Here is a 27058-nt window from a genome sequence, read left to right on the forward strand (position 1 = left end):
CGCTCGCCGGGGACCGGTTGTGGAAACTGCGGCTCTTCGGGGGTAGGCTCAGGATACAGGTCGTCTACGTCAATGTTCTCTGCTGGCAGTTCTGTGTAAGTGTATTCGAAGTCGGGTTCTTCCCCCAAATGCTTCTCAGTCTCTGCTTCCATCGCTACTTCCTCCGGTGCTGCCCGCCAAGGACCTATCCGCCACCTCTTACGCCATTCCTCCTCTGGCTGCTCCTCCCACCAATAAGGGGTTTCCGTGTCCACCCCCGAGCACGATCCCCTGGGCGGGCTTGATTCTGGTGTTCTTTCCTCGGGGGAAGAGAAACCCCTGAACGTGCTATCTGACAATGTGGGTGTGAAAAGCCAGTCATCAAAGTACTCAGCTGGCATGGGTCTATGTGGGAAAAGTGCATGGAACTCTTCTTTCAAAAGGGGTTCGTCTAACTCGTAGCCTGGCACCCAACTATTAGCAGCGGCTGGTGTGCCCTCCCTGGCGAGAAAATATTCAACTCCCTCCTCCCCCCATCTCGAGTCCAGTATCTCTGTGACCTCGTTAAGAGGTTCTGGTCTTGGCGATTCCCCCCTCTCAGGCGCCCTCCTACGTGGCTCTGGGGGTGCTCCTGACTCTTGAAACCTGTGTGGGGTTTTGTAGGGAGTGAGCACCGACCTATGAAAGACCGGGTGCACCCTGGAACCTTCCGGAAGGGCTATTCGAAAAGCCACCGGATTGATCTTAGCCTCAACTTGATATGGCCCTAGCTGCCTGTGTCCTAACTTCTTCTTGGCCAATGACCTGGCCGGCATCGCGTGGGCTGCTAACCACACCCAGTCCCCAACCTGGATGTCCTCTCCCGCCCTCCTGTGCTTATCGGCCTGCACCTTATACGCCTGTTTTGCCAGCTCCAAATGTCTCCGCAGCTCCTCGTGCACCTCTTGCAACTCCGCTGCAAACTGGTCGGCATCTTGAGGCCCCCCCCCTCCTGGTGCCGCAAATCTCGGGAAGGTTCTGGGATGACGGCCATTGTTCGCGAAGAAAGGCGTTACCCCGGTGGAAGCGTGTTTCGTGTTGTTGTAGGCGAATTCAGCCATCGGCAGATAGTCCACCCACGCCGCAGGTCGCTGGTTGGCGTAGCACCGCAGGTACTGCTGCATGATCGCGTTGACCCTCTCCGCTTGACCGTTGGTTTGTGGATGCCTCGCCGATGTCAGGTTGATTTTGACGTGCAAGATGCCCAGAAGCTTTCGCCAGAAAGTGGAAACAAACTGGCGCCCCCTGTCGGACAAGACGGACTGCGGAAGTCCATGCACTCTGAAGACGTGATCGATGAAGAGCTTTGCGGTCTGTTCTGCCGTCGCCACCTTGGCACAAGGGATGAAGTGCGCCATCTTGGTGAACAAGTCCACCACCACTAACACCGCCGTCTTACCTCTGGAGCTGGGCAGGTCTGTAACAAAGTCCAACGCTACCCTCTCCCACGGTTGCTGCGATTGGAGCTGCTTCCTCCAAGTATTGCGGCTTTCGGGACAGCGCGTCTGCAATAACATTGGAGTCTCCTGGGATGTATTCTATTTTGAAGTCGAAGTCCGCAAAGAACTCCGCCCAGCGCATGTGTCGCTGGGTCTGCAACTTAGCCGTCCGCCAATACTCTAAGTTCTTGTGATCCGTGCGGACCTGCACCGTGTGCTTGGCTCCTATTAAGAAGTGTCGCCACGCTTTGAAAGCTGCATGAATGGCCAACAACTCCCTGTCCCATATGGTATAATTGCGCTCCGTCTTGCTGAGCTTCCGGGAGTAGAACGCACCCGGTCGCCAGTTGCCTTGTGAATCCTCTTGCAAAAGAACGGCCCCAACCGCTCTATCCGACGCATCGGTCTCTACCCGCATGGGTCTGCCGGGATTCACGTGGAGCAGCTGCTCTTCGGAGGCGAAAAGACCCTTAAGCGTCCGGAAGGACCGCTCCGCTTGTTCGGTCCAGACGAACTTCTTCTTCTTGGAACTGAGGGTGTCAGTGATCGCCGCCGTCGCGTTCGCAAAACCTTTAATAAACTTGCGGTAAAAATTGGCAAAGCCGATGAACCTCTGGACCTCTTTCCGATTTCGAGGGCTTTTCCAGTCCAACAGCGCTTGAACCTTAGCCCTGTCCATGGCCAATCCCTCGTCGGACAACTTGTAGCCAAGGAAATCAACCTCTCTGACATCAAACTGGCACTTTTCCAACTTGGCGTACAGCCTGTGTTCCTTCAGCCTCTGCAGGACCTCCCTCACGTCCTTATCGTGATCCTCCGGCGATTCCGAGAAAATCAGGATATCGTCGAGAAAGCAGACACACTTTTTGTAGAGGAGACCTGCTAGCACGTGGTGCATAAATGCTTGAAAAACGTGGCTGCCATTTTGGAGGCCGAAAGGCATGACCCTGTATTCGTATGTGCCCAGAGGGGTGAACATGGCGGTCTTCCACTCATCTCCTTTCCGGATGCGGATGAGATTGTAAGCTCCACGTAGGTCCAGCTTGGTGAAAATCTTGCCCCTCCTGACGGTCGCTAAAAGGTCGTCAATCTTGGGCATGGGGAAAGCTTTGGGCTTAGTCAAGCTGTTGATGAACCTGTAATCCACTATAAGCCTTTTTTGGGGCGTGTCCTTCTTCTTCACAAAGAAAACAGGGCTGCCTCCCGCTGCTTTAGATTCCTGGATGAAACCGCGCTTGAGGTTATGGTCTATGAACTCCCGAAGCTCTTGCATTTCGTCCTCCGACATGGAGTACAGCTTGGCAGCAGGCAATTGCGCCCCTGGCACTAAATCAATCGCGCAGTCGTAAGGTCTATGAGGCGGCAACTTGTCAGCTTCCTTCTCACAGAAAACCTCCAAGAAGTCCTGGTACTTGTGAGGCACTGTTTGCACCATACCCAGATGCAATGGCTGCTCAGCTTCTCCTCCCTGATCGGTCTGAAAGCAATGCTGAGCACAATACGATGAACAAAAGTTGATCTGCCTCTGGTACCACGCAACCGCGGGACTGTGCCTCTCCAGCCAACTCATGCCTAACACGATGGGTGTGTCCGATAAGTGGGTGACATTGAAACTAATAAGCTCTCGATGGTTGCCAATCTGCATCATCATGGGAGGGGTTTGCTGCACCACTTGCCCCCCCAGCAACTTCCTGCCGTCCACCGTGACCACGTTCAGAGGCGTCGTTGCAGGCAGGAGCGCCATGTTGTGCTGCTTAACGAACTGCAGTCCCATGAAGTCGGCGTTGCTTCCCGAATCGATCGTTATTGGAACCTCGAGGAGTCTCCCATCAGGCAACTGGAGTGTTGCTGTGAGCAGAACTGCCGGTTTGGGAGGCAAAGGGTCCACGCTCTGCAGTGATGCTGGGGGCTTGTCTACAGATCCGCCTGGCTGAGCCCCAGTAGCTCTGCTTCCAGCCAGGCACTGTCGTTTCCCTGAAGCTGCTCCCCTGGTTGCACCTCTGCTGTTACAGTTGCTAGCGCTGCAGTGTGCTTCTGGAGCCTCTGGGGGCACTCTTTCGCCATATGGTGCGCACTGTCACAGATGTAACACTTCCTGGTTCCTCTAGGAGGCTTCGCTTTGGCTGCACCAGGGACAGGGCTCTGGGATGGCTTCTGAGCCCTAGCACCACCAATCTCCATTGGCTCCTCTCTGTCCTCCCCCATTGGCGAGGGGTGCGCACGGCTGAAGTCCCTGTGCCCAAAAGGGAGAGTCCTTGCTTGCGCACGCGCTTGGGGCCCGTCCTCCTCATGCCACGGACGCCCCTCATGTCGAATTCCAAGAGCTAAAGCCCGTTGCACCACGTCTTCTAGGGTCTGGGGTCTGTCCCCCCTAGCGATCTCATCCTTGATGGGGGGGCTCAATCCCTCCCAAAAAAGATCTCTGACCGGTTTACTGTCCTTTGGCCAATCTAAGGCGGTGAGCAATGCAAAAAATTTAGAGTGGTATTGGCGCACAGTCGCTTTCCCCTGCCTCAGCCCGTGCATTTGACGGCGCGCAATGTCCACATCCACAGAGGATTGAAAACAAGAATCCATCGCTTTGATGAACGCAGTTGAATCGCGACGGGCCGGTCCATCTTCGCGCCACAAATTGCGTAGCCAAGCCCTGGCCTCCCCATGCAGGTGCGAAACAATGAACCCCACTCTCTCCTCCTCATCTTTAAAATCGTGACGGAGTAAGTGCAGTGCATATACAACGTCCGCTCTGAAATTGGGATAGTCTTGCAAGTTGCCATTAAAATGCGGAACTAGGGCACCCCCCCTCCGTCCAAGCGCAATGCCCTCCGCTCTGGATCCTGGGGCCCCCGCCTTGTCCGCGCGCTCCCACCTTGCCTGCAAATCCTGGCATGTCTTCTCCAAGTCGTCATTCTTCTTCTGCGAAGCAATGACTGCCGATGTGAGAGCGGTAACCTGATTCCGCAATGCAACCAGCTGCTCCTCAGCGCTCATGGCTGCTCCCGTTCGTGAGCTTCGCAAAAAAAAATTTTTGCTTTGAGAGAGGGGACTTACTGTCACGGCCACCCAGGTCTGGTCCCAGCTCACAAGAGACCTCACTCCGTTGCAGCTTATTTACAGGAAAAGTTTATTGAAGATTTCTGCTTCTCATACAGTTCAGCATTGTGGCCGTACGTCTGCCACGTTAGACCGCTGAAGTCCCCTCTGACTCCTCCCCTCTTCCGCACCAACTTAATAGCCTGGCTCTAGACCACCTCTTCCTCTCCTTTCTTTTCCGCAGGGTCTTCCTGCCCCCCTGGGTTCCCTCTCTCCGTGACTCGCCTGAGGCTGAATCCTCTGCCGCCTCTTCCCCCCTCTTTCTGGCTTTAGGGCCGGGCTCCTCCCCTGAGCTCTCTCCACTTCCGCGCGCCTCTACGTTTGAACTTGGCGCGCGTACGTTGCTGCTGACCTTTCTTTCGACCGCTACACCACCCCCTGCTCTGCTCTCCACCCTTTCCGGCTGAACACCCTGCTCCAACCCCCTCTCTCTGTTCTCTCCTAATCCTGCTCCCTCCGAGAGGCTGACGACTCCACCCCCTTTACTCCGTTCCGGCTGAGACGTCTCTTGCTTCCTCTGTCTTCCACTGGGCTCCTCTCCGCTTCTCCCTTCTCCTCCCCTTTGCTTGATTAAGGTAACCCCCTTTTGAGAATCCTCTGACTCGCTGCTCAGACTCGTGGATTCCCTCAGAATTCCGTCATCTTCTTCCTCATCCTTCTGCCCCTCCTCCCACTCGCTCTCCGTCTCCTCTGTCATCTCCTCCTCTCTCCCAGAAACCCTGACAAGTGTGGTGGCTCTCATTACAGTAACCGAAAGGATATTACCAAAAGGATTTGTTAATGCCACAACCGGCCTTTTAACAAGGACAGGTAGTGTGGTGAACATACATTGAAGGGAAGAGTCTCAAACAAAGATTTGAGACTCTGTACTGCATTTGCAGCAGCTTTGCACTTCTGTGTCATAGCATAGATGTCTATGCTATCTTGGTCCTGTCTGCAGAATGGAAAATGGCAGGATCCCCAAGGACATGCTCTATGGGCACCAGGCCCCCTGGCAGACCAACTCTGTGTCACAAAGATGTCTGCAAACATTACACGAAGGCTGGCAACATCAACCGTGTAGCCCTTGCAGTTGATCACAACACCTGGACACAGACAGTCAGGTTGTGCATCTGCAGCAATGATCAGAGGAGGAATGGAAGGAAGGAAGAACTGGAAGGAGTGCAGAGAGAAGAATCGCCTTCATTTGCCCCAGCTTCAACAAAACATGTCTCTCCTGTTATCGGTCTCTACAGCCACAGCAGGCACTGCAACCCCACAATGGTTTGACGTTACCTCTGAGACAGACTGATGCTAACAGCAAGTGGTCTTTTGAATATAGAGCAAGTCAATCCATTGCAAGTGGAAGAGAATGTTGGGCTTTGGGAATCCAGCTCTTCAGAGTTGGCTTTGAGAGAACAGACCCTTCTAGAGACAGCAAGACAGCAAGAAATATATCTATGCCTGCACACATAATTCACACATAATTTTTGTTTCAGGTTTTTGGCATAATTTTTGTTTAAGGTTTTTGGTATAATTTTTGTTTAAGGTTTCTGGCATAATTTTGGCCAAAATACATAATCTGTGAGTGGTTGCTTAGGCATTGGTTATGACTATCTGTCCCCACACCCAGGGACAGAACTGACTTCCGGATTCCAGCGAAAGCCAATAAGGGAAAACAATATTGGGGAGAGCATGGAGCCGGGCACCGGACCCTCATCGCCCCTCCCCCCGCATGCTCCCGGATGCTCCCCAAGCCCCATTCAGGGGTACGGACAAAAGAATGGCAAGCCCCTGGATTCCTTTAACGGAATTCCCTTGCAGCAGCAGCATTGGAGGGGCAGGCACCGCCAATCCTTACCCCTCCACCAACCAATTTTAACCAATGCCTAACCGCAATCTTATAAGTTGTGACGATTTGCTACACAGTAGGCAAAAACCAAATGGCACCAGCCAATCAGCCAAATGGACAAAATTCCTACCAGGCCCCTGTCCCAAAAGCAGACGACCCCATGACAGGCATAGCAAGGTCAACACAATAGCCCAAGATTAGGGAGGGTGGGCGGGTGATCCGATGCATGCAGCAAAAGAGCCCGGTCAGTGCTGCGTGACTTGATTTTATAACCTTTGGCCCATCCCCCTAAATGGCAACACCAAAATTTGCCCAGTAACCCAACCGCCCAATCACTGTGGATGGCCATCCATACTAACCTGCCCAGCAACAGAGGGGTGGCCGGTCAGACCCCACCGCAACACGTGCTCTCTATAAAGGAGAACACACTTTCCCAAAATTTATCCGCCCTGGGAGTCAGTTTGACTCCCAAAACGGTTCGAGAACCAAGGCGCGGCTTCTGATTGGCTGCAGGAAGCTCCTGTAGCCAATCAGAAGCCGCAGAAGCTGTGCCGGACGTTTGGCTTCTGAAAAATGTTCGCAAACTGGAACCATTACTTCCAGGTTTGTGGCGTTCGGGAGCCGATTTGTTCAGCATCTAAGCTGTTTGGGAACCAAGGTTCCACGATAGTAGGAAAAGTATAGCACACATAGTGCATTGTGGGAGAGGTGGTGGTGTGTAGCTTAATTCTCTGCATAGATTCCCATGTAACCTTGTGTGTGCTGCTTCCCTAGAAATCGCCTCAGTTTCCGACTCATGAATATAATAGCAATAATTAGGAATGAAAGCATTTGTGATGGTAATCACGCATTTCACTGAATAATTATTACTGCTTTGGCTGTGGCTCTTGAGTAAAACACTGATTAACACACACTGTGCCTCAGGGAGCCAGGCCTATCAGAGGGAGCATTTAGTTAACAGATATTGTATGTTTCCTGATTCTTCTGATATTACAAAACTGCACATGATCCGCAATGGGTCAGCCAACCAAAAGACCTCTTCATAAGACCAAGGTCTTGTTCACATCTGCGTATACAATATTTGATAACTGCAACTTAATGCGATGAATTGCATGTGTGAATGGTGAAAGATCACAGAACAGAGCCTGCATCATCTCCAAAGTAATGCTTTTCAGTGGAGCTGGTTCCACACATTCAGCTGTATATCATCAAATCCATCTCAATCTAGCCTATCTCATTAGGTTGTTAGAATAAAAATGGGCCAGTGTTCAACAGAGTTGGTCAGCAGGATAGTGAACTGGGCCTTTTTTATACCCTCAGCAGCAGAGTAAATAAGGCCTGGTTTTGTTGATTATTTATGAAGTGTTCCCACAAGGCAAGACACAGTGATAACAGCAAGAAACTTTACTGAACAAACAGAACTGGAAAACAGAGGCAAAGCAACTGCTTATATACATTTCTGAAGGCCTGGGCCACTCCCACTCCCAACGTGATTGGCTGTCCAAACTTCCAAGCTGCAAATCATAAGTCAGAATTTAAGGGCCAATGGCAGAGGCCCAAATCCTGAAATGTTCTGTGATTGGATATCATGAATCAGAACACAGGGCTCGGATTCCTTAGTCCAGGGGCTCCAGACTCAAGCTCAGGCAAACACAGACCACTGAATACATAACAATTCAATTCAATTCAAGTTGCAACTTGTTAAATTGACATTTAATTTTATTTATTCCCTCTTTTGCTCTTATAGCAAAACGGTATGCCATGAAAGCTTAACTTAACAGAAAGAGAGACTAAATAAAACTGCTTTAGTCAAAGAAATATCTGTGATGAGCTTCATTGTATTTTGAGAGCAAAGAGTCATGCATCTAGGGTCTTTATAGAACAGAATGCAACCATACTAGCTCTTTACAGTGGTACCTTGGGTTACAAACACTTCGGGTTACAGACTCCGCTAACTGGAAGTAATACCTCAGGTTAAGAACTTTACCTCAGGATGAGAACAGAAATCACGCGGTGGCGGCACGGCGGCAGTAGGAGGCCCCACTAGCTAAAGTGGTACCTCAGGTTAAGAATGGTTTCAGGTTAAGAATGGACCTCCGGAATGACTTAAGTTCATAACCAGAGGTACCACTGTCCTTGGTTTAGCTCTCAACTGCTAGGAGATTATCTGCACCTATTGCAAACTGAAGGTTTAGAATAATTCAGTTTTAACTTGTGTTAGGAACATGAAATGAGTATTTACAATTTTTCAGCATCTTCTCCACATCAGACTGGAACAAAATTGGGGGGAAGGGATTTGCCATGAAGTTTGCAGAACTAATGATTTGCAGACCCAAACATCATGAGACATGCTTTAAGAGACTTAAACAGGATTTTGAAAGGGGAGAAATAATCCTAACTCCCTAAAAACTAAATAGGATATATAGATGGAGGCAGTGAGTGTTAGAGAAGAAAACAGTACTTTTTGTTATTTTCTAAGGAGACAGAGATAACAGCTGAGATTGCATTTTCAGTGTGACAGATTGCAAAACTTGAGAGAGTACTGTCATTTACTATCAACAGCTGGAAGGTAAACAGAAATGAAAATATTTCTGGGGTTCACTGGAACGCACTGCAAACACTTTGTTCCACCTGCTCTAAACTTATTGCTTCTTATGCTAAGGGAAAAATGGGCAGGATAGTTTAAAACAATGGCAACAACAGCAGGATAACTTCAGCTGTATCTTTCCACTAAAGGGCACAAGGCATGGAACCAATAATGGCCCCGAGGACACAACATTCACCCTCAACTTGGGTTCAGATCCGTGACTTAGCTATTTTCCTGTTGGATGGCCTCAGGCAAATTGCTGCTTTAGGCCATTCCTCTGCAGAGCAGGAAAACAGTGACAGAGTTATTGGCTATCAGGTAAGATAAAGACAAGCACTGAAGACATGTCCAAGTGCTGCATTGTTAACAAAGCCTGGTTCTTGCTCACACTCTGCAATTAAATTCTTTTTACACAGTGTACAAGCGCTTTGCAATGTGAATATCCAAGATGAGTCCATGATCCATTGAGCCTACCATCTAGGGATGCGGGTGGTGCTGTGATCTAAACCATTAAGCCTCTTGGGCTTGCCAATTGGAAGGTTGGCGGTTCGAATCCCTGCAACGAAGTGAGCTCCCATTGCTCTGTCTCAGCTCCTGCCAACCTAGCAGTTCAAAAGCACACCAGTACGAGTAGATAAATACGTACCGCTGCGGCAGGAAGGTAAACAGCATTTCTGTGTGCTCTGGTTTCCGTTATGGTGCCCCATCGCGCAAGAAGTGGTTTAGTCCTGCTGGCTACATGACCCGGAAAGCTGTCTGTGGACAAATGCCGGCTCCCTCGGCCTGAAAGCCAGATTAGCAGCGCAACCCCATAGTCGCCTTTGACTGGACTAAACCGTCCAGGGTCCTTTACCTTTTCACCTTACCATCTAACAGAAAGGCCAAGAATAGCTCACAATGGATCACTCTGGCCTAGGAGACGTTACAGACTGGTGCTTTGGGATACACACAAGACTTTCCAGTTCTTTCTCCATTTGGCACAATCCCTACGCATCCAGTCCGTCTACACACCAGCAACTGTTCAGCATGAAAAGAAAGATTGCATACCCTCCAGATGTCCCTATTTTCCAGGAAGAGTCCCGAAAATACAGAAGCCACCCCAGTTTCTGATTTGATCCCATAACGTCCCGGCTTCTCTTTTTCCTCCCCTCTATATCTTGGAGAACAATTAAAAGTGGTTGTGTGTGTGTGTAGGTGCAAGAAACTGAGTTCTGTTTATACTGAAAATAAAATTCCTGAAAGCGTACGAAGCCCTTCCTATAATTTTGAAGGAAAATGTCACTGCAATGCTTCAGCTGCCAGCCATTTTTAAGGAAACATGTGGAGTGTTTATTCCTTTATTGCAAATGGAGGCTTACACTGTCTACTGAGAAGTACTGTATTTTTCGCCCCATAGGACGCACTGCCCTATAGGACGCACCTAGGTTTTTTTTGGGGGGGGATAAAGGGGGGGGGAATTATTTCCCCCCCAGCCCCCAGAACAGCCTGCTATCCGCAAGCCTAGGGAGCTGCGCCGGACTCCCCAGGCTTGCGGAGAGCTGTGCGAAGCCCGGGCGCGTTCTTCAGCGCACCCGAGGCTTCGGAATGCAGGCAGCTCTGCGCAACCTTTGGAGGCCCGGCGCGCCTTCCCGCCGGGCTCCCGAGGGTTGCGCAGAACTGCGCGGAGCCTGGGAGCACAGGCAGCTATGCGCAACCTTCCCAAGGGTTGCGCAGAGCTTCCTGAAGCCTGGAGAGTGAGAGGGGTCGGTGCGCACTGACCCCTCTCGCTCTCCAGGCTTCAGCGAAAGCCTGTATTCGCCCCATAGGATGCACACACATTTCCCCTTCATTTTTGGAGGGGAAAAAGTGCGTCCTATAGGGCGAAAAATACGGTAAGTCCCACTGTATTCAATGGAGCTTACTCCCAGGTAACTGGGTAAAGACTGTGCAGTCTTACATTGCAATCCCTAAACATTTTTTCCCTTAGAACTAAGTCCCACTGAGTTCAATAGGATTTACTTTCTGGTATGTTCCTGATCATTCTCACAGCTGCTGCCTCTTCTTCTTCTTCTTCTTCTTCTTCTTCTTCTTCTTCTTCTTCTTCTTCTTCTTCTTCTTCTTCTTCTTCTTCTTCTTCTTCTTCTTCCCTGCCATTTTTCATGACAGGGACTCAAGTTAGCTTACAGCTAAAAACTTTATTTCATTCCCTTCCCTTGTACATTGTGAGGTAATTTTCATTGGATAAATGTTGGAAGGTATGAGATTGTGGTCTCTCAATACTTTTCTCACGGAAATTGTTTCAAATCGGTCTATTCCCAGTCCAACATCACGTTCAATTTTGTCTCTTTTTTATATAAAAAAGACAGGGTTCAACAACTGTGTAGAACATATAATTTAATCTGTATCTCAGACCTAATATACTTTCCCCCAATTGATTTATCTCTCTCAAAAAGAATTTCCTTGACACATTTATAAGAGAAGTGACAGGAGGACTTGCATTCTTATAAAGCCACAACCATTTGGAGTAAAATGTTCAAATCCAAGCAATTGTGTCTTAGTGAATTGCAAAGCCAATTAATTGACCCAAGGGGCAGGTTTCAATCCATATATACAGGGGAAAGACTATAACGGTGAGGCCTCTGTGAAGCACAGTTTCTATTTCCATCCTGCTATTGAATGGAAAGGTGTTTGATTTCTTTATCTTAATGTTATTTACAGTCTTTTGCAGTCCTGCAGTGGAACAATGCTTAAAAGCTGAAGAAAACATTTGTTCCTTTAAGAGATTTAGCATTGTCTGGAGTCCGGCCAACTAGCCATTTAATCCATTTTTCCCTCTCAAGAAGAATAGGCTCTCTGTTCACCTAAAGTTACCAACAAAAAGTGAGGCTCCAGCCCCTAGCGAGAGCAGTTTATGATGCCACATGCTCAGAATTAGTATGTAAACTTTTCCAATGAGATCTTGTTTTTTAACTTCACGGTGCCAATGAACAGGAGTGGCTTGTATACACAGGGAAATACTCTCCCTTCTTCTTTATTCCACTCCTCTTGTTTTTCTCCCAGCTGAGCCTTTAACAGCAGGTTGCCTCAAAACAATGAGGAGGGTTGGCTCAAGACATTTTGCTGCCTGAGGCAAAGGACAAAATGGTGCCAAGTCAAGGCGCATATTACCCAAGGTCAACAGGGTTATTTTGGCTTCTGAGGCAGAAAAATAACTCAAATACTTCTCCCCACTACCTGCTGTTAAGAAGGCAACCACAGCTAGTAAGCAACTAAGAATTAGCTACCCTTTCAAGACATTCATCTATACCTTGGTTTTCGAACAACTTAGTTCTCAAACGTTTTGGCTCCTAAAAGCCACAAACTCGGAAGTGACTGTTCCAGTTTGTGAACTATTTTTGGAAGTCGGATTGGGCTTTCGCAGCTTCCGATTGGCTGCAGGAGGAGAAGCCTTACTTTGGTTTCCGAACGTTTTGGAAGTCGAACGGACTTCTGGAATGGATTCGGTACGACTTCCAAGGTATAGAAGCTCCTCTCCACTTCCATCGCTGCCTGTAATAGCTTCACTTACTTATATAGAGGGACGCGGGTGGTGCTGTGGGTTAAACTACAGAGCCTAGGACTTGCTGATCAGAAGGTCGGTGGTTCGAATCCCCGTGACGGGGTGAGCTCCCGTTGCTCGGTCCCAGCTCCTGCCAACCTAGCAGTTTGAAAGCACGTCAAAGTGAAAGTAGATAAATAGGCACCGCTCTGGCGGAAAGGTAAACGGCGTTTCCATGGGCTGCTCTGGTTCGCCAGAAGCGGCTTAGTCATGCTGGCCACATGACCCGGAAGCTGTATGCCGGCTCCCTCGGCCAGTAAAGGGAGATAAATGCCGCAACCCCAGAGTCAGCCACGACTGGACCTAATGATCAGGGGTCCCTTTACCTTTACTTATATAGATAGTGCAGTATTTCACCTTAGGGTACATATAATTATGTGCCTTAATGACATTTTCCAGGACATGCAAACAAATGATCTATGGTATGCCATGCTAGGCCAAAGGTTGGGAAGAAGTTTCATTTTTGAAATGAAGCTACTGTAATTTTAGTCTCAGGATTATATTGTTTTAAGTTTCTTTGTTGAAAGCTTATTTAATAGGAAATTGGGAGGGGAAAAACCCAGTCTACACTGTGATGTTTCTTCCTTGTCACAACATGATACATTACAGGTTTCCAAGCCTGCCATTTCTTGCGCTGAAATGTGTGACACAAGGGCAAAGAAGAGATAAGATTCTGTTTTTAAAAACTATTATTTTGTTGAATGCTCATTCACTCAGATAATGCCTGTGTTGAAACAGGGTTGCAACCCAGAGAGAGAAAAAGAAAAAGAGCACAAATATTTAAATTTCCCACTGTGGGTGGGGATGAACACCCATGGGGAGAATGTTCCACCTTAACAAGGGACCTGCAGTTTCAAACCCACACCAAACTCTTGTGTGGATAAGCCTGAAAAAACTAAGTGGCACAGGGTGCCCAATTCTGCATTACCCAAAAAAAGAGAAAACGCAACATAAAAAGGGGGGGGGAGGGAACCCAGTTTTGCATAAAATTTGCATATGCTAATTTATTTGGATAGACGTAAATTTGTTAATATTTACAAAACTTTACAATGCATATATATATATATATATATATATATATATATATATATATATACACACACACACACACACACACATATATATATATATATATATATATACACACAGTTCCATGTACAGTGGTACCTCGAGTTAAGTACTTATCGTATTTTTCGCTCTATAAGACGCACCAGACAACAAGATGCACCAAGTTTTTGGAGGAGGAAAACAAGAAAAAAAATATTCTGAATCTCAGAAGCCAGAACAGCAAGAGGGCTAGCTGCGCAGCAAAAGCAGAAATCCCTCTTGCTGTTCTGGCTTCTGGGATAGCTGCGCAGCCTGCATTCGCTCCATAAGATGCACACACATTTCCCCTTACTTTTTAGGAGGGAAAAAGTGAGTCTTATAGAGCAAAAAATACGGTAATTCATTCCAGATGTCCGTTCTTAACCTGAAACTGTTCTTAACCTGAAGCACCACTTTAGCTAATGGGGTCTCCCGCTGCCGCCGCACCACCGGAGCACAATTTCTGTTCTCATCCTGAAGCAAAGTTCTTAACCCGAGGTACTATTTCTGGCTTAGCGGAGTCTGTAACCTGAAGCGTCTGTAACCCGAGGTACCACTGTATTCTGACAACTGAAACAAAAGCCTGACATAAATCCATCTGGTCAATTTGGGGGTGTGGGGCAAGTGAATACAACATACAAGCGTGAAAAGAATAGAACCACAAGGCAGGCAAATATTGTCTTTTCCATGCCCCACCCAGAGGAGGCAAACCAAAAATACATGCTGATAACAAGGACCTTTTTTAAGTTTTAAAGAGACAATAACCTCTTTCAGACAGTAGACATAAAGTTTATTTATCCAGCAAAACTTTGAAATCCAGGGCACCTTATTTGGCTTCTCCTTTATAGATGTATTGTAGCACTGAATTCTATAATCAGTGCTATAATCATGAAGGACGATTAGGCCCAAATCCAGTTTTCCAGAAAAGAACTCTGCTGAGTGGAGCTCTAGAAATGGAAACAGCATGGACTTCACTGCTTCTTTAGTTTTCTTAGGAACCTAAAAAGTACAGCAGACCAAGGGGCAAAAAGATGACATGATGACCTACGTCTCATGGAGGAAAGGGCTTCCCCAGGATGCAACAGCTTTGCCTGTTCAATTTCAGCTTGTTACACACTAGCTAAAAAGGCACAGGGGCCTTGTAGAAAAACATGACTGTCTGCCCAAACCCAGAGAAGGATGAAGGATGCTCTCACTGAGGTTCTCCCACCACCTGACATTAGGCAGGTGGTAACTGGAAATGTAGTCATGTATGGAAGTGAGAGCTGGACCAAAGAAGGCTGATCGCCGAAGAATTGATGCTTTTGAATTATGGTGCTGGAAGAGACTCTTGAGAGTCCCATAGACTGCAAGAAGATCAAGCCTATCCATTCTGAAGGAAATCAGCCCTGAGTGCTCACTGGAAGGACAGATCATGAAGCTGAGGCTCCAATACTTTGGCCACCTCATGAGAAGAGAAGACTCCCTGGAAAAGACCCTGATGTTGGGAAAGATGGAGGGCACAAGGAGAAGGGGACGGCAGAGGACGGGATGGTTGGACAGTGTTCTCGAAGCTACCAGCATGAGTTTGACCAAACTGCGGGAGGCAGTGGAAGACAGGAGTGCCTGGTGTGCTCTGGTCCATGGGGCCACGAAGAGTCGGACACGACTAAACAACAACAACATCTGGAAATGGCTTTCTTGGCGATTAAATATGGTAGCCTTCTCGAATTAAGTTCGTAACTAGAGATACCACTGTATCTCTTGTAGAATTACGTAAGAGGAGTCTGCTGGAAGGCCCCATTTAGTTCAGCATCCTGTCAGTGCAGTGGCTGAACAGTTTGCATATGGAACTAAAACTGAACTGTAATTCGCAGGAACGTGATTCACAGTCGTATAACAGTTCTAAAATAGTAGTATTGAAATACTTCCTAAATAAATTTAATATTAAAATAGGAGATGTAATGCCGAAAGCAGGTGAGGAAAAAAGGAAGCAAAACCACTCTAAATATACTAGCCCTCAGTGTTAGAAACTGAGATATGAAAGATAGGAGCTACATGGCACCTTAAACCTAGGTTATGGGCGCAACAACAGAATGTCTAGGCGTGCTTTTTTATAACATGAATACGAAGCTGAAAATGAATGAACTGCAGCTAAAGGCTTATGTTCATTTTTCACGTGGTCTATTCCTCATCTTGTTATGTACTGAAGTTCTCACCCTGGGCCAGCAGGGGGATACTGTAGATAGTTTTCACTCAGGTCCACATATGCAAATAAGGAATTGAAAGTGACGTTCAGTGATTGGATAGTTACAGAAAGTTGTTACTGTTGCGTTGTAGTGGAGCTCTGTATAAGCAGGCTGGCTAAACCCTTCAGTTCAGTTCTGTTCTGGCCTGTGAATAAACAAGAGCTGTTTGAAGAATCGCTGTGTCGTCTGATACATTCACCCACAACTTAACACATCTGAAGACTGCAAACAACAAAGCCATACTTTCCCTGCCCGCCCCCCTAATATTCTTCTGAGGGTCCCTTCTCCAGTTCTCAAGAGAGTGGCTGGAAGTGGAGAGGCAGAAAAAGGTCATCCTTTCGTTCCAGCAGTGGGAGTTTTAATCTGAAATCTTAGGTGCTTAGTACTGCTCCCAGAGCTCAGAAACTGCTTGCGTTCATCAAATTCCCTGTCACAAAATGTGTGTAGAACAATGGGAGTTTCGAACGCTGCTAGCTGAATGGTCATCAGCTTTTTTCCCTGCCGGACTCCTGTGCCTTTAATAGCTGAATGGCAAGCAAAACACAAAAAACATATACTACAGGTGCAGTCTTACCTGGCGTGGGAATACAATGACAGGTAAAGAATCACCTTACTGAATTTCTACCTGTCAGGCAACTGTTAAAGGAACTCTGCCAGAACGAAAACAAAGTGCTTGCTTTGCTCTTAATCATCAACTTGCAACCAGGAAAAAGCACGGCTGGGTAATCTGCTCAGCTTTTGTTTTCTGCTTTGGTATTCTGGCAGTAAGAAGCTATTCTTTGTTAATTATCACATTGTCTGTGACCATGCAGTTCACTTGCAGGGCTGTAAGGTGTTACATTTGTTGTTTGGCTTTTAAAATGTGACAGGTGTGTGGTGTTACGGGAGAAAAACCATTGCTAGGTGGGCATTAAGCTGATGTCACTGAGCAGGGAGGAAATAAGAACCGCTAAGGGCGTAGAGCAGGTCAAGAAAAGAACACAAAATCCTTCTTACCAACCACAGGTACCACAAACATCTCTTTAAGCAAAGGGATTTTGGGCTTTGGCAGACATTCCTAATCCATTTAATTGCTTACGACTGCAGTCACTCAGTGTGTAGAGTCTGCCTCATTTTAATTAATTCCTTTTATTCCTTTTATTTTATTTATTCCTTTTATTAACTTGCTTCAACCATTTAACACCACTTAAACCATCACCCAGCCTGTCATGCAGACTCTCTTAGTGTCCCTATTTTCCCAGGACAGCACCGGACTTACAGAAGCCATCCCAGTTTCTGATTTGATTCCAGAATGTCCCGTTTTTCCTTAGGGCATTCCTATTTTAATCAAAAAAATGTTGGAGGGAATGGAGTTATGTGACCCCCTGAGCCAAGGAGATAAGTAACTATACCACCTTTAGAAGACATCTGAAGGTAGCTCTGTATAGGGAAGGTTTTTTAATTTTAAAAAAGTTTAATGTTTTATTATGTTTTTATTATGTTGGAAGCTGCCCAGAGTGGCTGAGATAACCCAGTCAGATTGCTGGAGTATAAATAATAAAGTTGTTGTTGTTGTTGTTGTAGGAGAGCGCAAAATATGGTCTGAAGCTCAACATCAAAAAAATGAAGATCATGGCCACTGGGCCCATCACCTCCTGGCAAATAGAAGGGGAAGAAATGGAGGCAGTGAGAGATTTTACTTTCTTGGGCTCCATGATCACTGCAGATGGTGACAGCAGCCATGAAATTAAAAGACACCTGCTGCTTGGGAGAAAAGCAATGACAAACCCATATTAAAAAGTAGAGACATCACCTTGCCAACAAAGGTCTGTATAGTAAAAATTATGGTTTTCCCAGTAGTGATGTATGGAGGTGAGAGCTGGACCATGAAGAAGGCTGATCGCTGAAGAATTGATGCTTTTGAATTATGGTGCTGGAGGAGACTCTTGAGAATCCTATGGACAGCAAGAAGATCAAACCTTTCCATTCTTAAGGAAATCAGCCCTGAGTACTCACTGGAAGGACAGATCCTGAAGCTGAGGCTCCAATACTTTGGCCACCTCATGAGAAGAGAAGACTTCCTGGAAAAGACCCTGATGTTGGGAAAGATGGAGGACGACAGAGGACAAGATGGTTGGACAGTGTTCTCGAAGCTACCAGCATGAGTTTGACCAAACTGCGGGAGGCAGTGGAAGACAGGAGTGCCTGGCATGCTCTGGTCCATGGGGTCACGAAGAGTCGGACACGACTAAACAACTAAAGAACAACAAAATTTTCATCAGAGAAATGCTGGAGGGTATAGCCATGCAATTCTTTCTCCAAGCCTCGCACCTTTAACTACTGCACAATAACTTCTGCCATCAGTGGGTGTAGGGTTCCCTCAGCAATAGGAAAATGCTGCCCCTGTTGTACATCTGCCAGGAGTGCTAAGTGTACGGAGCCTTCGCCCAGAAAAAAAAAAACAGTGGCAGACGGAAGGCACCCTCGGATGATTCAAACCTAGAAACATTAAGATTGCAATGTTTAAAGGGCTTGGCTAATCGATTAAATCTTGTTTAAAAGTCAACCAGAGTCCGATGAATTTGGGCAGTAGATTTATATTTATAGAAATAATTAACTGAAGATAGCATGCGACAAGTTCCTCCTTTCCTCATACAGGTGACATCATTGAGCCCTACCTTTTGTATATAAAGTAGAAAGCCTGAAAAGGAAGATTGCTTGTGTACAGGTACCTGTGTGTCCTCTAGGTAGCAGGTTCCCATCACACAATTTTTTTATTGCTAACACAATTTTTCTCTGCATGTTGAACCTGAACAGACCCTCCTGTAACTTAAGCCCATTAGATCCAGTCTGGGGCAACAGAGAATTGCCCCTTGACTGAATTTAAGATCGAACGCTAATTTTTCCGTAGCACCTAGTTGGCCTATATAGAACTTTTTAAACCCTGCTTTGATTTTGCACACAGATGAACGTTTCTGGAATTTATGGCCGTGTGAAATGGAAAGGGTGATGCGTGAGTAACAATGGAAACAATTGCTAGTGACAACAGCAACAGATCATTTAGATTTCCCTCCTGCTATAAATTATGGTAGTGGGAAAATTAACTTGTTAAAAGAGAGAGCTCAGTCGGTAGAACACGAGCCTTTTAATCTCAGGGTTGTGGGTTTGAGTCCCACACTGGCCAAAAGATACCTGCATTGCAGAAGGTTGGACTAGATGACCCTTGTGGTCCCTTCCAACTCTATGATTCTGTGAAATGGCTGCTTTTTGGCTCACCACAGTCTGTAGGAGAATAACAATCACAGATAGTCAGACTAATGTGAAAATCACAGTTGCGATGAAAGCGGGGAATTAGACCATGGGTAGGCAAAATAAGGCCAGGGTCCGGATCCAGCCCAATCGCCTTCTAAATCCGGCCCCTGGACGGTCTGGGAATCAGCGTGTTTTTACATGAGTAGAATGTGTCCTTTTATTTAAAATGCATCCCTGGGTTATTTGTGGTGCATAGGAATTCGTTCTTTTTTTTCAAAATATACCAGTAGTCCAGCCCCCTACAAGGTCTGAGGGACAGTGGACCAGCCCCCTGCTGAAAAAGTTTGCTGACCCCTGAATTATACAATCTGCAAAACTTTCATAGCACAGCCAACTCCAAGGAACCCTTTTCGTACATATGTACCACTTGAATAGGGACGCAGGTGGTGCTGTGGGTTAAACCACAGATCCTAGGGCTTGCCGATCAGAAGGCTGGCGGTTCGAATCCCCGCGACAGGGTGAGCTCCCGTTGCTCGGTCCCTTCTCCTGCCAACCTAGCAGTTTGAAAGCATGTCAAAGTGCAAGTAGATAAATAGGTACCGCTCCGGCAGGAAGGTAAACGGCGTTTCCGTGCGCTGCTCTGGTTCGCCAGAAGCGGCTTTGTCATGCTGGCCACATGACCCAGAAGTTGTACGCCGGCTCCCTCAGCCAGTAAAGTGAGATGAGCGCAGCAACCCCAGAGTCGGCCACGACTGGACCTAATGGTCGGGGGTCCTTTTACCTTAACCCTTTACCACTTGAAAGCCAAAATAGCCTTGTTAAGCAGTCTACGTAGTATAAACCAGTTATGTGAACATCAAAATAAAAACATCCATCAGTGAAAGAGATCAAAAGGCAATCCACTTAAAACAACACAGCGAGTGGACCAGGAGGCTCAGGTTGAGAGATCAAGGGAATTCCTGTGTAAATAGGCAGCGTGAAGCGGCTGCCTCAGGGAAAAGATTTTGGACCAGCATTTGTTGGCGCTAAAGTGCCAAATTTATCACTGTAATTCACTGTAGTTCCAGTTCTAAGCATTCCTTTGCTCATGCAAGTGTAACCAAGTCACCAGTACCACCTTTGTCTAGGAGGAAGGTATTAGCAGACTCAGGGTCACTCTGAGGTTTGGGGGGGTACACACCTTTTATTTCTAAGGATAAAATCCTAAGGGCAGGTGAACCACAATAAATAATGCAGTGAACAACATTCAATGGCCACAGAATGACAGCACACTGGCTACTTTCCACAACAGACAGTAAAACATGTTGGAATTGCAATTGTGCTATAACAGGCATGTCCAACAGGTAGATCGTGATCTACTGGTAGATCACTGGACGTCTGTGGTAGATCACAGGTAGATCACTGGCTCTTAACTCTGTGAATAGATCATAGTCTCTTGGGAGTTGTCCACCCCTGTGCTATAATAAGCACAAGCAATTTCATTGTGGGATTATGCATTTTATTAAATGTTGGTAAGTTAAAAGCAGCACTCACACACCATTATGGTCAGTTTACCAACACACTTTGCTCCGAAAGCCAGAGCAGGAGATGCTATTTATTTATTTATTTATTTCACAAAATGTATGTACCGCTTACTTTTGGAAAAACCTCAGAGCAGCTTACAAAATAAAAATAACCGCTAAAAAATTGACAACCATAATTGATGACATACAGAAGGTTAAAACCGTAATAAAATAGACTAAAACAAATTAAAACTCCTACAAACTTTTTAAACATCTGGGTAGGCATGTTTAAATGCCTTCAGCAGGGACTGTAAATGCATAGGAAGTGGAAAAGCGATTTCTGCAATGTGTAAGGAAGCCCTCAGGCAGGGAGAAAAAGAGAATTACAACTACAGGAAGAGCACTTCTGGATAATATGCATTTAATATTTTCATAACGCTTTAGAGATAGTGTCCAAAAGAACTACAGTGGTACCTCGGGTTAAGAACTTAATTCGTTCCAGAGGTCCGTTCTTAACCTGAAACTGTTCTTAACCTGAGGTACCACTTTAGCCGCCGGAGCACGATTTCTGTTCTCATCTTGAAGCAAAGTTCTTAACCCGAGGTACTATTTCTGGGTTAGCAGAGTCTGTAACCTGAAGCATCTGTAACCTATAACCCGAGGTACCACTGTATTCCAGTATATGTTGGAGACGGTTTATAAAAAACCAGTTTATACTAAGCCCTGTTTGCCGCTTCTGAATAATGTGGGTATGAAATCCAGACTAAGACAAGATTCGCTTAGGAATGGTTTATCGGTGTTGTGCCAAAGACATTGAACAGTTGTATTTACCTCCCTGATCAAATATTTGCTATTCTCTTTTAAAGTGTTCCAGGAACATATGACGTCACTAAACATCTCTCTCACATTTACCTTTGAGTATCTTACAATGCTGGATGTCCAGGACCCACCCAGCCACTATGTACAGTCGATATTTAAAATAAAAGTGAAGGCACAATAAAAGAGCTTGGTGGCCACTCCCTTCTCATACTGGTGACATAGCAAGCAAACAGTAGCAGCAATCGTGTGTATTTCCTTAAATAGATATATATACGTATAGGGGCCATTCAGCTAAGCACTTCTTGTCCCTTACTTTTCAGTGGGAAACATTTATAAGTTCCAAGAACATAAGAACTGACCGAGAGTTCATTTCGCCTGGCATTCAGTGGCTAGCCACATGGTTCCAAATACCTTACAAATAGGCCATAGAAAAGACAACAGCCCACTTTTGATATTTATTCCCTGTATCTGGTGTTCAGAGACTATGAAAACAGAGATATCCCTTCAGTATCATGCAAAACAGATTTTGATAGATATGTTCATCTGTCACAATCCGCACCACCACCCTCCCTCAAAGTGAGTACAGTGGACGCTTGGGTTGCGGATGTCATCCGTGCGGGAGGCACGTTCGCAACCTGCAGCGCCGCATCTGCGCACTTGTGGGTTGTGATTTGGTGCTTCTGCGCATGTGGAAAGCGCGATTTAGCGCATGTGCGATTGCCGAAACCTGGAAGTTACCCGTTCCGGTACTTCCGGGTTTCGGTGCATCTGTAACCCAAAAAAATGCAACCTGAACCCGAGGTATGACTGTATTTGATACCGGTTAATAGTTCCAGCCTAAGCTGAAACTGATCCGAGGATACACCATCAGTTCTGGCAACAATGCAGAGTCAAGATCACTCCAAAGTCAAGGCTTCGTCCATAGCCAGCTTCCTCTCCTGCTTTCTTTCCTTAGTACCAAAAAGTGGAGCCACCACCGAGAAGGCTCTACCCTACATCAGGGGCTTCCCCTGTAGACCTCAGAAGGTTGTAGACATCTCACAAGATATGCAGAGCCCAAGCAATAAAGGGCTTTGACGGACAAGACCAGCACTTTGAAACTCATTTCTTTCAGCATTGGTGAAATAAGCTCACTAATATTGGCATTAATTGATGACTCTGAAACAGCTGCAAGTTCCAAGCAAATTTCTAATGTAGTTAGGTAAAGGTAAAGGGACTCCTGACCATTAGGTCCACTCGTGGACGACTCTGGGGTTGCGGCGCTCATCTCACTTTATTGGCCGAGGGAGCCGGCGTACAGCTTCCAGGCCATGTGGCCAGCATGACTAAGCCGCTTCTAGCCAACCAGAGCAGCGCATGGAAACACCGTTTACCTTCCCGCCGGAGCTGTACCTATTTATCTACTTGCACTTTGATGTGCTTTTGAACTGCTAGGTTGGCAGGAGCAGGGACCGAGCAACGGGAGCTCACCCCATTGCGGGGATTCGAGCCGGCGACCTTCTGATCGGCAAGTCCTAGGCTCTGTGGTTTAACCCACAGCGCCACCCGCGTCCCTTCTAATGTAGTTAACAAGATATAAAACACTCCTTTCACTTGGCCTCCACAAGGGGACCCATGAATACCAAGATGGATGCTGAAACTCATTTCAGGATGCAGTTACCTCACCTTTGGAAGAAGAATGACTTCATCTAGAATGGTCAAGACCTCTGCTCCTGAATCAGAAGCCACCAATCACCATAATCTATTCACAGCTATAAAAAATGGCAGGAGGTTCATGACTGGATACCCCTCCCTTTAAAAATAAAAATAATCAGTAATACTAGGGTTTCTGATTCAGCTCAATGATCCAGGACATTAACTGATTGGTCTGCAGCCAGCATGCCCATATTGTTTATTAAATTCAGACAGCAACACTTTCTTTTTAGAGTTTTGCGAACTTCTCTAAGATGCACATCAGAGCCACTACAAATACATGAGCTACAGTATGTAACACACTGTAGCTAATTTTTCGAGGGGACACCTCAAATGTTTTATGCAAACATCCACAAGGTTGTACAGTTATGTGCACAAAGTCTTTTTAAATCCCCAATGGAAATCACTGATAGAAAAATAGATACCAGGATTGTCAGATACAGCAACTAACAAGATCAGCGAGTGGAGTACAGCAAAACAGCATTGTGTTCTAGAACAATCATAGCATTAGATTTATAGGCCGCTCACTCCCAAAACAGAACTTTCCCGAAGGAGAAAGGTGACTGTTTTTCCCCCTGCAACAGAACTAAGAGTCTGGCAACATCTTAAATACTAATACTTTTATTATATACCACATGCTTTCATTGGTTTATGTCTAAAGGAGAATGCTAGTTCGTGAAAGCTTATGCCATAATAAGTGTGTTTCAGAGCAATCCTAAGTACTGTATAGGAAGCCAGTGGAAATTATGCTAACATAAATTCATCCTGTTCCAAACTCTGTTCAGGATTGAGACAACTGATGGCTGAGGTGGCCCAAGTCTGGCAGAAAGAAAACAAGCTTTTACAACAGAACTTGACTTACAGCACTCTGTTTGCCAGTGTAAGTTTGGCTAATTTACCAGTCGTGTCTGATTTATGGCAGGCGCTGTGGGTGATTCGCCCCTAAATTGCACTGAGCCAAGAGGGTGCCAAATTAAGAAGATCCATTTGGGGGCGCCAAATTTTGGCCTCACATAGGGCGCTATATCACAAAAGATTACCGAAGTCTACTCTTGGTTGCCATGTCACATGACTGAGCTAAAAGAGGTTTGGAATACAGTCGTACCTTGGAAGTCGAACGGAAACTGTTCCGGAAATCTGTTCGACTTCCAAAACATTCGGAAACTGAAGCATGGCTTCCGATTAGCTGCAGGAGCTTCAGAAGCCGCATAAGCCCCATCAGATGTTCAGCTTCCAAAAATAGTTCGCAAACCGGAACAGTCACTTCCAAGTTGGTGGCGTTCGGGAGCCAAAACGTTCGAGAACGAAGCTGTTAAAAAACCAAGGTATGATTGTAGTTGTAAGTCTCTCATCCTGCCCCTGCTATACCCCAAACCACACTTTTGGGGGACTTACTCCAGCGTAAGTTTCACTGGCTTAAGCTGGCCGAGCCAGTATAGACCTGGCTCAGCTGGGTTGAGCGAGTTCTGCCAATGTGGTCCCAGCTGAGCTCAGCCAGCACAGCCCGGAGTCTCTGTCTGTTCCAGGCTTGATCATGCCAGCAGATCTTGGCTATGGGTTGAGTGCTGTTAGGTGTCATTTTTTCCATTCCCAAAGTGGTCTTAACAAAAACAATCTCCTAAAAGACATCAAGTTACATCAAATGGAAAGCACCAGTGGAGGAGGTGGGAGAATCTCCCTTTCTCCCGCCATTGTCCTTCTTTCAACAGACATGTAGAACTTGACAGCAGCAACTCAAGACAATCATTGCCTAAGTTCACATTCGTACATCCACCTGATTTAGAATCAGAAGCATGCAATTTTTTCAGACTCTATCATTATTCACTTGCCTTCCTTAAAATCCCATTTACACCCCCAGCCACTAGCTTCTTATGCGAGATGTTTTCGCCTATGTTCCCTCATCAGAGAGTGTGTATCTGTTATCACACACAAGTTTGCAAAGATGCATTTAATGCTTTCACTTCTTTTTCAATTGTAAGAAGAATTCTCTTGAATTTCATGGAATTTGAAATCAATAGGCGAAGCCACTTTTCACACAAAACATATCACAAACTTTCGAGAGACATGTGCCAAATATATATTATTTCCCCCCAAACAATTCCCACCAATTGCCACCCATCCCCATGCATGTTACAATTTAAAGTCAGGAGTCTGTCAACCTGATATTCAGCTCCAAATTTGGGGCTTAATTTGCAAACCGGTAGTATCACACAGAGGTCTCCGACAACGGACATTCTCCCCACTTTACAAGATCCCACCCCAAGGGTAAAACTGGATTAAATTGCCAGGGAGTGAGGACAGAAAATATAGGCTGGCACCTGATGCTTTCAACATTGTGTGGGTGCTTCAAAAAGCCTTTCATGCACGAGTAGCCCTGCTCCCACGATAAACACCTGTCGACAGCGCCATTCCACCTCAACCCATCTGTTGAAGAAATGCACAAACGAGAAGTTTTCAAAAGTCTGGAGCCACTGATGGCTAGAGGAACGTACTTGCTGGCTTTAAAGTAGAACCCAAGAGTGCTTCTTGCAGCAACAGGTGAAACTCTTAACAGGTTTCTATCCGAAGGTAGCATCACAGTCCTTCTGCTACAACACAGAACATTATGCCAGGTGTCTCAGTTTCAAAAGCCTCGCAGGGAAAGTGGCAGAAGTTTGGAAAGAGAGAAGAGCTTCGCTTACCTGCAGCTTCTGCGCTTTTGGGGAAACGGAGCTGGCTGCCGATTAGGATCTCCCATAGCTTAAGCCCGGCTTCTGCATTTGAATGCTAACTATGTAACAAATGCCTCCTTTAGCAGGCGGGAGTTTGCATGACCTCCTAATGAGAGACACTGTCGCGAGTGTCATTGGGCACCCAGGAGTCATGTGACGGAAGATGAAAATAAAAGCCTTTAAAGTTTGCATTTAATACTTCCTAGACTCTGTAACCCTTTACCTGCAAGCTAGGAAACCTGCCAAACTTCATTGCTCCTGCAGGATGGAGGGCGGGGGGGGGGGGAACAAACCTCCAGCAGCCCACGTGATGGCTTTACTACACAATGGCTATTTCTGTAGCAATCGGAGCAAGGTTCTTGTGACCGTGCTTTGGTGTGTTTTCGGTACTTTCCTCCCTCTGGAAGTCACAAAATCGACAGCTCTCTTCCTGCTGGGTGAATTGAGCTCAGGAACTGGAAACACCACTATTCTTGGCATCGCTCTATGGAAATAAAAGCTCCCCCATGATCTCCTTTCCACCCAAGGGGACACCTGAGTAGACAGGTGTAGCATTGGAGAGCACTGTCAGAAGTCTCTATTGGATATTTCCCTTCCAAAGAATACCACCGGCATTGTTTACATGAGGAGACCCTGGGACAAGAAGTGCCTTTGGGGTGTGTTATTTCTACCAGCAGCAAGTAGGGTTGTCAGGTGACCAAAACAAAACACCAGCCTGGACTTGTGACTGTTATCAGCAACTCGTGGGGTGGAAAATCATAGTACGGTGGTACCTCGGGTTAAGAACTTAATTTGTTCCGGAGGTCCGTTCTTAACCTGCAAGTGTTCTTAACCTGAAGCACCACTTTAGCTAATGGGGCCTCCTGCTGCTGCTGTGCCACCGCCGCGCGATTTCTGTTCTCATTCTGAAGCAAAGTTCTTAACCTGAGGTACTATTTCTGGGTTAGTCTCTAACCTGAAGTGTCTGCAACCCAAGGTACCACTGTACAGTGGTATTTAATTCCGTACCACTGTACAGTGGTATGGAATTAAGTACTTAACCCAAGGTACAGTGGTACCTTGGGTTAAGTACTTAATTCGTTCCGGAGGTCCGTTCTTAACCTGAAACTGTTCTTAACCTGAAGCACCATTTTAGCTAATGGGGCCTCCTGCTGCCGCCGCGCTGCTAGAGCACGATTTCTATTCTCATCCTGAAGCAAAGTTCTTAACCCAAGGTACTATTTCTGGGTTAGTGGAGTCTGTAA

General features: G+C 46.4%; 1 protein-coding gene across 1 annotated transcript in view; it reads right to left on the reverse strand.

Annotated features, from left to right (window-relative positions):
- PGCKA1 (PDCD10 and GCKIII kinases associated 1) overlaps positions 1–25979 on the reverse strand; it is a 62883-nt gene extending 36904 nt beyond the window's left edge. Inside the window, exon 1 of the mRNA XM_081924607.1 lies at positions 25785–25979. The gene's annotated coding sequence lies outside the window, so the exon portion shown is untranslated. The remainder of the gene's footprint in view (positions 1–25784) is intronic.
- Between the last annotated feature and the right edge of the window lie 1079 nt (positions 25980–27058).

Source organism: Podarcis melisellensis (assembly GCF_964234715.1).
Source record: "Podarcis melisellensis genome assembly, chromosome: 9".
Taxonomy (NCBI): Eukaryota; Metazoa; Chordata; class Lepidosauria; order Squamata; family Lacertidae; genus Podarcis; species Podarcis melisellensis.